General features: G+C 36.6%; 1 pseudogene; it reads right to left on the bottom strand.

Annotated features, from left to right (window-relative positions):
• Window positions 1-7433: 7433 nt before the first annotated feature.
• On the bottom strand, window positions 7434-8346 carry LOC111161997 (annotated as a pseudogene).
• Between the last annotated feature and the right edge of the window lie 2312 nt (window positions 8347-10658).

The following is a 10658-nucleotide window of genomic DNA, read 5'->3' on the forward strand; positions in this document are numbered from 1 at the left end:
TTTAGATAAGCTATCTAGCTGATCTCCCGCTACCTGAAGTAGTCTCAGCCTGCTACTTCTCCGCCGTCTTGACTCCTCCTGTACTGTATTTTCTTAAAAGAAGTTCAAAAATGGGCAAAACTTATCTCTGGTAATAAAGTGAACATATTCATTACGCATATTTTGAACATATAATTACTAAAACATAATAATTACTTCTGGATGACATTTTTGGGAAAGGCGCATTAAGGAATTTTCTAAAGTGAGGGAAATGTTCTATATTTTTATTTGGATAGTGATTCCATGAGTTCATATTTACATAAAAATTCATCAACCTGTACACTTAAATTGGAAGAGAGAGAAAAAGTACAGAGGGAAAAAAAAAGAGCAAAAACACACTCAAGGGACTGCACAAGAAAACTATTGCTCAAAACCATTGACAGGGGAAGAGGAGAGGGCTACAATACTGTCATTTTTCTATAAACAGCAGAATGCAGATTCTGAGGTTTCAGAAGTTTATGTCATAGCCAGGTTCGCCCCTGCTTAGCTGGGTGGTGCTCTGGTGCAGGAGTAGAGCTGAGCCCCAGCAGTGGGCAGCCTGAGGATCCCCAGGGTCACACAGGGAGAACTGATTCTGCTGCTTGGAGTGCATCTAGGAGAGGTTATACAGCCTCTCTGCAGGCAAACGACACTGTGGGCGCCATTGAGCTACACTAGCCACCAATATAGGAACAAACGCACCAGTGAGGGATACAACTCCCCTCCAACAACTCTCAATTTGTTTCCTACAGTTAAATCTCTTACAGTTTGTCTCCCTCTCTGTTTTTTTAAATCTTATTTTATTTTCCTTCCCTTCCCTTATGCTCATCAGTTTTGTTTCTTAAATCCCATATATGAGTGAAATCATATGGTATATATTTTTTAATTTTTAATTTTCTTCTTTTCTTTCTCTTTTCTTTCTTTCTAACGTTTTTCTAACAAGCATCTCATAACAAGAAGACCAAAAGACACCTAGGATCTAGCTTCCTTTATGTATTTTATTTTACCTTATTTTATTTTTAATTTTTTCAATTTTTATTATTTATTTATTTCTATTTCTTTAATTCTTTTTCTTTTTTTCCTTTTGAAAAAAAAGCATGTGGAAAGACTATGTCAGACCTGTCCTCTCAGCAAACTCAAAAAACAAACAAAAAACAAAACTGAGCAGCCGTCCAACAGAGATCTCAAAAAATATCTTCTCTTCCCTTATGGGGTAGCAGGGAGTCTAGATATCTGGACTGTCTGGAAGCCAGGCTTTGGTGTGAGAATGGGCAAGAATGACTGAAGAGTATCAACAATGGCCCATAAATCACATTCTAGGCGAGGGTAGACTGGAAACAGGCAGCACCTGGAGGGTAATGGCCTGTGTTTTAGAAAAATTTGAGCTTTGAGAAACTTGTTAAATTATCTATAGATCTAGAAGAAATATATATGTACCCATGCACAGTATCTTCCATGTCATTTCAATGGAGTCATATAATTGTGAAACCCACCTCTAGAGTCCTTTATAATTAATGTGCCTTTAGTTAAAACACCTGTTTTCAATCCAAGAAAGTAGTCTGAGAACTAAAACCAGATCAAAATAAAATGGTCTGTAGCTGAAGCTGTGGGGTTTGGAAGGTTGGAGAAGATCCATGGAGCAATAGTACACAGAGAAGGAGCTTGTTTTGAAGCACTTTGAATATGATGGGTGGTGATGCCATGGTGAGGGCACTGAGTCAGTTTAGGCAGGCAGGGATCATTAACTAAAACCTGAAATAAATGAGGCACAGCAAGTATGGGGAGGGAAGATAATGGATTAAGATAATGTTGAGTGTTAGGTACCTGTGAGATATCCACATGGAAATGCCCAATAGGCAACTGGAAAAAAAGAATTATCTTCAGGAGACAGGATAGACCTGTCTAGAAATGGTTTTGAGAGCAATGGTATTGAAGGTGGCTGTTGAATCCATAGGCATACATGAAATCAACCAAAGAGAATATACGGAGTGAGAAGTCTAAGGTGGGGCTCTTGTAATCCCCATAGTTCACAGGAAGTATGGTGGATGATGTGTCCAAGTAGGAGGTTTGCCTATATTCATCACCCTCACTAGGTTAGCTGTGGGCATCACTTCACAGTAAAGCAACATTAGGGTTGGCTTCATCATCTGTATGTCCTCTTAGAAAATCTTTATGTGATACTTGTATATTATTCTTTATTTTTCTTTATCAACAGCTAGATAGATTTCACTTCATTAAAAATCAGTGATATGCATTTTCTCTCAGCTCACAATATTGAAAATGTAGAGGTAAAATCCTTTTTTACAGGTAAATACTTAGGTTTATTCACGGAAAGAAATGAAATCCTTCACTGAAGGTGGTCCCACAAAGAGAAATTGATGTATGACCTATGTATAACTAAATTGTAAAAATGAATTCGAGATGTTTAAGGACTTTAAAAAATATGGTCCTTGAGGTTGTATACACTGCTTATTTTAGTTGTTTTAAAACATGATTTGAAGTCCATTCCTGAGGAACATATTGATGGGGCATCATATATACACACACACATGTGCGCACACACATGTAGGAGAATCAGAACCATACTAAATTCTTTTTTTTTTTAATCTGACTACTTTAATATTTTTGTGAGCCCAGAGGATGGAGTGAGGAATGACAGCTGTTTTATTTTTTATATTCTTCATGCTTATGCTGTTTTGTATATAGTAACAATGCTGTATCAGCACCATCATCATCAAAATTCACCATTAATAAGCACCCCTGATATACTACAGTTTATGTGATACTCTGGACACTTGCCTTTTGGAATTTACATAGTATTGCATATGAATAGGCAATCTCAGTCTCAACCCCTCTGCTTTATAAGAATGACCTTTCTCTCCATTTTTAAGTGAGGCTGTGTTTTGTCAGAAAAAGAGGTTAGAGGGTAAAACTTTACAGACTGGCTCTATTCATAAAAATGTCTAGCTTGAAAGAAATCTTGTTGAATTTAGTTTAAAAGAGGTATGTTTTTCTTTAAAGATTAAAATAAGTTCAGTATAACCCACCTAAACAAAAAATAAAACAAAACTCTGATAGGGTAACTAGGTGATGGGCATAAAGGATGGCATCTGATGTGATGAGCACTGGGGTGTTATATGCAAATGATGAATAACTGAATTCTACATCTGAAACTAATGGTTGAATTTAAATAAAACTTAAAAACTAAAAAATAAATATAACTCAATGAGTTACTTTGGAAAGAAGGAACATTTTATACATAACTGAATTCAACCAGAATCTTTCAAACCAAATAATGAGACACACAAGGTAATAATAGCTAGCACTTACAAAATGTTTTGCTGACTAACCTTAGGGGTTTATTTCCTTCAAGGAAACAAAATAAGTATGATATAAACCAGGATAGTTGGTGTGATTGTGAAAACCTTAGAACACACAAGGGAGACATCTATTCATATTTCCAGTGATGCAAAGAAATGATTAAAATTTAAATATAATTTTCATGTTGCCAAGTAAATTGCTTATCTACTTAGAACATAAACACACAGATACACACACACAATGATTAGTAAGAGTAGTTAAGATAATTCTTCTAAAGAACATCCAAAATATTTGAAGTGTTTGTGGCAAAGTTAATTTATTGCTATAAGATATAAGCTATTTTTGCTTTGCCCAGATTTTTGTTTGTACCCTTCTCCATCATATGGGCATGTAAGACCAGATAAAATATTCAGAAGTTATTAAATAGGCAATGCTTCTCAAAATTTAATGTGCATGTACAGCATATGCATTTATATCAGGCAAACTGGATGGAAGTCCCTTTTATCTCAATCTATGATGAAAATGAAAAGATGACCCTGTTCTTACCTATTCCACTTTGGAAAACTTCTCACCAATTTTGTGATTATCTAGTCGAGGCCACCTCAAAGTGGGACACTGTGTTTTTTGTCCTCTTGTACATACCATTAACACCATCACTATAACTCCCACTTAATGCTAGTTGAACATGTCCTATAAGCCAGGCACTTTTCATGATTGCTCCATGAATTCTCAAACAACTTGAAAGTGTAAGTACTATTATTAGCTCTGTTTGCAGTGAGAGAACAGAAGAGAGAACAGAAGCTCAAATCTTCAAAAGATCATCCTGGTAGTCTGTTTTGACCTCTCCCCATACTACTCTATGAATGATGTGGAATTTGATTACAATTCCCTTTGGAATTTCAAGTATTTCTTGGTAATCCACTTGGCCAAATTGCCAAATTCATATTGAATTGCAAACCTCTCACCCTTGTGCTTAATTGATCTGGTAACTATTCTTCCTTTATCTTATTTAGACTTGCAACTTTTTATTTTAGTAACTGTATTTCTACTACATATGCAAGAATTTTAAAATACATAGAGAATAATGAGACCCTATCATGGGAGATATTCAAGCAGTCTAGATTGCTACATGCCTTGCAGAGAATTGATTCAGGTTTCAAGTGCAGATCATTTGAATTGTTTGTACAGTTCCTTTTAGACCTGGCATTACATTGTTCTGCCAATGTTGTTACACACCTGAAAACATGGCATTATTAAGACCTTAAAATGTTCATATTCAGAAGAACATATTCAGACCTAATATATCAATATATCCATAGTTTTCACCTACCTTGGGAAAATCCCTATTTAACATTCATGAACATACTTTAGAATAGTAACATTCCACATGACTGAAACATTCCTGGTCTAATGTTATGTGGAGACAAATACATAGATAGATGGATAGGTAGATAGATAGGTCACAATTTTTACTTAATAATTAACTGTTTACATCTTAGAAGACTTTTTATTTTAAAATATTTATAGATTGACAGGGAATTACAAAGAAATGTACAAGGAGGTTTTACTAAGTTTTTAAAATTAAAAATTTTATGGGATTTTAAATTTCAAAAAAAGCGGGACACCTGGGTGACTCAGTCAGTTAAGCATCTGCCTTTAGCTCAGGTTGTGATCCCAAGTCCTGGGATTGAGTCCCACATTGGGCTCTTGTTCAGCAGGGAGCTGCTTCTCCTCTTCCTGCTGCTCCCCCTGTTTGTATGCTTTTGCTCTCTCTGACAAAATCTTTTAAAAAATAAATTTCAAAAAAAGCATATACTTACTGAAAAATTTACCAGAGTCATAGGCATATCAAATGAAAGTGAAATTTCTTCACCTTCATGTCACATTCTGCCTGGCATCACTATGAACAGTTTGGTGTGTGTCCTAGTTTTTTGTTTATATCATATAAGATTGACCATACAAAAAAAGTCAGTTTACAAACCATCCCATCTTCCCTTCCATCTCTGCATAGCTTTGTCTGTAATTCTTATGATTGTTAGTAACAATATACAGGTTTCCCCAAAAAGGTTACTTTTTTATAGGAAGACATAAGTAACAGGAAAAATGAAGGAAAACCACCATTTATGGTAGGAAAAGTTCTAAGATGACCTTCCAAAATCCTACCCTCTGGTACACAGTTCTACCATAATCCCCTTTCATTGAGAATGGGCAGGACCAGTCAATATGACTCACAAACTTCAGGGCTTTATGATAGTTAAAAAATTGCATGTAAGACACCTCACAAACATCAATGGATTGTAATGTAGATATGAGAACCCCTGGCATAGTGAACAAAAAAGTCTCCAAATATGAGTTACGCAAATTTAATTATATTTTATTTAAACAAATATTTTGTGTGTCCTTAATGTCATATTATAGGGGACACATGGGAAATACTCTTTCTGCTTGAAAATTACCACTTTCCATCTGGCTTGTCAAAATTAGAGTAGGAGTAATACTATATATATATATATGTATATATACATATATATATATATATATACTTATATATTATTTATCATGAACAAATTTTCCCCTCATATTATCTTACCTAAGGAATTCAGGCACCTCTTAGGCTTTCAAGCTAATAATCTCTCAGGTAATTTCAATATTTCAATTCTGGTTTTATTATTACTATTGTAGACATTGATAACATGAAAATGATATTTAATAGATGTCATTACATAAATATCATAAAAATGGCAAAGAAAATATGCACTGTATCTTATAATTCGCCCTTTAGAAGTAGGTATATCCTGATACTGGGCAGTTTTCTCAATTGTCACAGTAACTAAACTACTAACCACTAAGTTTTGCTGAAAGCTTTGGATTTCTGATTTTATGGCAGGGCTTCCTGCTTTCTACTCTGGTTTTTTCCCAGACTGGAAAGGATACTCCCTGGTAAAACAGGCTATCAATTCCACGCGTCATGACAGAGATCTGCCATTCCTGTACCTGCCTTGAGTATACTCATTGCCTAATACAGGAGTCAAAAATCTTTCTTTGATCTCTCAAAGTATTCATTTTTCTAGAATGGACATTTATAAATGATTGTGGACTGGCCATTTGGGAATAACCATGTAACCTCTCTCTAAGCAGCTGTTTTGCGATTCCTCAGAGTACAAACACAACTCAAGGGCAACAGCTTGAATGGAAATTGTTATAAATGAAAAACAATTAATTCTCTCATGTATTCATTAAAGTCATGGCAATCATCTTTGCCCAGCATACAATGAGGTGATTAGCTTCTTTTCTCTTTTGGGACATATGCAAGTGAATTTCAGTACCAGATTTTTTGTTAGGAATTGTGGGTATTGAATACTGGAAATCTGCTAAGAGAATAAGGAGGTCTTACCGCATACACATAAAAGTTGGTAACTACATGAGAAGATGATATGTTAATTAGTTTGACTAGCCATTCACTATGTATATGTATATCAACTTATCATCTTGTATACCTTAAATACACACAGTTTTAAATGTTCTAAAAATCAATAAACATGGTATTTTTATAAAATAACTAAAGGATTATATAAATAAAAGTGATCAACTGGAAAAGAAGAAAGAAAGGAAAAAGAAAGAAAGAAAGAAAGAAAGAAAAGATTCATACTGGGTGCACCTGGGTGGCTCAGTTGGTTAAGCACCTGACCTTTTTTTTAAAGATTTTTTTAAAATTTGTTTTTGAGAGAAAGAGTACTCAAGCAGGGAGAGGGGCAGAGGGGGATGGAGAGGGACAAGCAGACTCCCCACTGAGCATAGAGCCCAATGCCAGGCTTGATCGCAGAACCTTGAGACCTGAGCTGAAACCAAGAGTCAGTTTCCCAACCCACTGAGCCATCCAGGCACCCCAGGCATCTGACTCTTGATTTCAGCTCAAGTTATGATCCCAGGTCTTGGGATTGAGCCCCACATTGGGCTCCACACTCAGTGGGGAGTCTGCTTAAGGATTCTCTCCCTGTCCCACTGCCCTTTCCCCTTCTCTCTCTAAAATAAATAAATAAATCTTTTTTAAAAAAAGAAAGAAAGAAAAACTCTGCAGAATGAAAAATGTTTATCTACTCACTGATATTACTACAGAATCCACCTTCTTTAGCTGGCTTACTCAGGGCATTCTTGACTTCCTTGTTTCACAGGCTGTAGATGATGGAGTTCAACAAAGGGGTCACAACACAGAAAAGCACAGAAACAAGGATATCCACATCTGAGTTGTAGCCTGCTTTGGGTTGTCATTGTTGAAGTCAGCTGTCCCAAATAAGGTCACCACCACAGTGAAGTAGATGCCCAGATAAAGACCTTGTTTCTGCCCTGAGGGAATCCTAAGGATGGCAGAGATGATGAGTAGGTAAGACATTGCAATAAACAGGCAAGGCTTCAGGCCAGTGGTGATGCTGGTGACACGGAACACAGACTCATTGAGAAAGATGTCTGAGTAAGAGAGCTCCAGGAACAGTGGGATATCACAGGAAAAGTGCCTGATCTGGTTGAGCCCACACAAAGTGAACACGACTGCCAGCCCTGAGTGTGTCAGAGAATTCTCTAGGCCATGCAGGCAAGTTCCAGTCAACCAATACACACAGACCTTTGGAATCATGAGAAGCAGGCAGTTAAAGAGGTGGCAAATGGCTACATAGCGTTCATAAGTTATAACAGCCAACAAGATTTCCTCAGCACAGGTCACAGGAACATCTGAGAAAGGCAGCCCTCATATGACATGATCTTCTTCTGGAATAAGTTCACCAGCATGACCAGAATGGTAGCGGACTAGTAGCAGAAGTTCAAGAAGCTCAAGTTGCTAATGATATAATAGAGTGTGGAGGACAGGACTGACTCTGATTACTGTTAATGTGAAAGCACTTCCCAGAAGAGTTATCAGATAAATGATCAAGAAGACCAAGAATACCTTTGTAATTCAGGATGGTTGGGAAATCCTGGAAAGATAAATGAAGTGACCACAGTTCAATTTTCCATTTCTTTGAGTTCTTCTTAACTGAAATGAAAATTAGGAAAGAAAACAAAAAGACAATGAGATATAGTGACAAACACTGGAAGAGCTAACTAACTCTTACTCATCCTTTGGTGGATGAGATGGCATCTTTTCTAAATAGTGTAACACGACACTCTGAGACTGGAAAATATGCACTCCTTCTCACTGCTGTGCTCCTTTGCCTTGTGTTTACTTGTCATGCCTATCACTGTTAGTTATTAGCCTGTGAGGCTCCCCACTGGTCTCTAAGTTCTTTTATCTCTTTCTTTAATTTATATGTGCCCTGTAAAACTTTTGTTAAAAGGAAGAAAGGAAGGAACTTCAGTCTTCAGCACTAACACTGAAAAACAATGGCTGATGAGTTAAATTAGAACCCAGTACTTTCCCTCCCAACCTTCCTCCTCCCTGGAAAGAAGTTGCAATAACAAATTCTAACTTAGTGTGAGATAGCCTCCATGACTGTTGCCTCCTGGTGTTACTCACGTGAATTTACTATATTATATGGCAGAAAGGGTTTGTAGGAGTAATTAAGATTATTAATTGCATGACTTTAAGATATGGAAATTATGTAGGTGGGACTAATCTAATCACACAAATCCTTAAAAGCAGAGCAGAAGAAAAAGTCAGAAATTTGAATCACAAATAGGATTCCAGGTGTCAGTTTGGCTTGACGATGAAGGGGGCAACATGTTAAGGAAAGGGTAACTTTGGTTCTCAATTCACAAGAAGCTAAGTTTTGCCAACAACTTGAATAAACATGGAAGGGTAATCTTACCCAAAATCTCAAAATAAGAGCCCAGCTTGGCTGACGCCTTTCTTTTAGTCTGAGTCATGTTCTTGTTGTGCCTGTACTTCTGTGAGATAGAAGACCCAGTTGAGCCATGCTGTGCCTGGACTTCTGACCCACAAAACTGTGAGGTAATAAATGAGTGTTCAAACCACTAAGTTTGTGGTAAATTTTATGGCATCAATAGAAAATGAATACACTGATCATCTCACTTGCTATGGGAAATTTATGATTATCAGGGGCTAATTATGACAACCCCCAATCTAGAAGCCTCAGAAGTTATGCCATCCATTATACTATAAATCTGTGATCACCCCTCCCTCTGTCTGTTCTTTTTTCCTTCATTATGTCTGCAGCTAATACTACCTCTCAAAAAAACTGATAGAGGGAATATAAAGGAAAAAGTCAAATGCACACTGTTCAGTTTCCTAGTCAATAGCTCCAGTAAAAGGCTGGGAGAAAGTCAAATTTGGAGCTGTTGAGTAAGATGATATTTCTAGATTATTTTAGAATTTTAATTAGTGTCTTGCCATTTTGCTTTACCATGAACAGTGAATGTATGCTAGGCTGTGATATAACCATCGCAAATTCTAAGAAACATTAAAGTTCATTAACTTGCATCTGAAATAATTTTCTTAGTGGATTGTCTTTAAATGAGGCTTTGTGTCTTGGCATCACCATTTTTCATAGAAACTGTTAAGCTGTCTCCTTTCCTTAGTGTAAGCCAGTGGTCAGTAGTCAAATCTAGCATATCAACTTACTTTTATAAATAAAGTTTTATTGGCTTACAGCCACACCCACTCATTTATGTATCATCTATGGCTGCTTTTGTGGTACAATGGCAGAACTGAGTAGCTAAGAAAGAGATAATATGGCCCACAAAACCTAAACTGATTTCAGACCCTTTACAAAAAAGTTTGCCAACCTCTGGTATAAGCCATTGGGTTTAGGAGTTTGGCAGACTTGGGGTTTTTGTCTGTTGTTATTTTTTTATTATGCTCAATTAGCTGACATATAGTACATCATTAGTTTTTGATGTAGTATTCAATGATTCATTAGTTGCATATAACACCCAGTGCTTATACAGCCACTCTGGAAAACAGTATGGAAGTTAAGGTTATGACTTTAAAAATAGAGCTACCCTATGACCCAGCAATTGCACTACTTGATATTTACCCCAGAGATACAGACTTGGGATTAAATTATAGCCTTGTCACTTTTTAACGTCGACCATTAACAACTTACTTAGCTACTCTAAGCCTGAGTTTGTTCATGTTTAAGATGAGATAATGTCTGGATTACAGAGTTTTTGTTAAGATTAAATTAAGTATTGAATAAAAGAACAGTGAACATCGTTAACTTTCAACATATAAGTCCCTCCATTACACCACTGCAGCCATTTCAAGTTCTCCTTTAAAAATGTTATTTCCGGGCACCTGGGTGGCTCAGTGGGTTAAGCCACTGCCTTCGGCTCAGGTCATGATCTCAGGGTCCTGGGATCGAGCCCCG

This window comes from Enhydra lutris, unplaced genomic scaffold (genome assembly GCF_002288905.1).
Source record: "Enhydra lutris kenyoni isolate GAN:26980312 unplaced genomic scaffold, ASM228890v2 scaffoldscaffold88, whole genome shotgun sequence".
Taxonomy (NCBI): domain Eukaryota; kingdom Metazoa; phylum Chordata; class Mammalia; order Carnivora; family Mustelidae; genus Enhydra; species Enhydra lutris.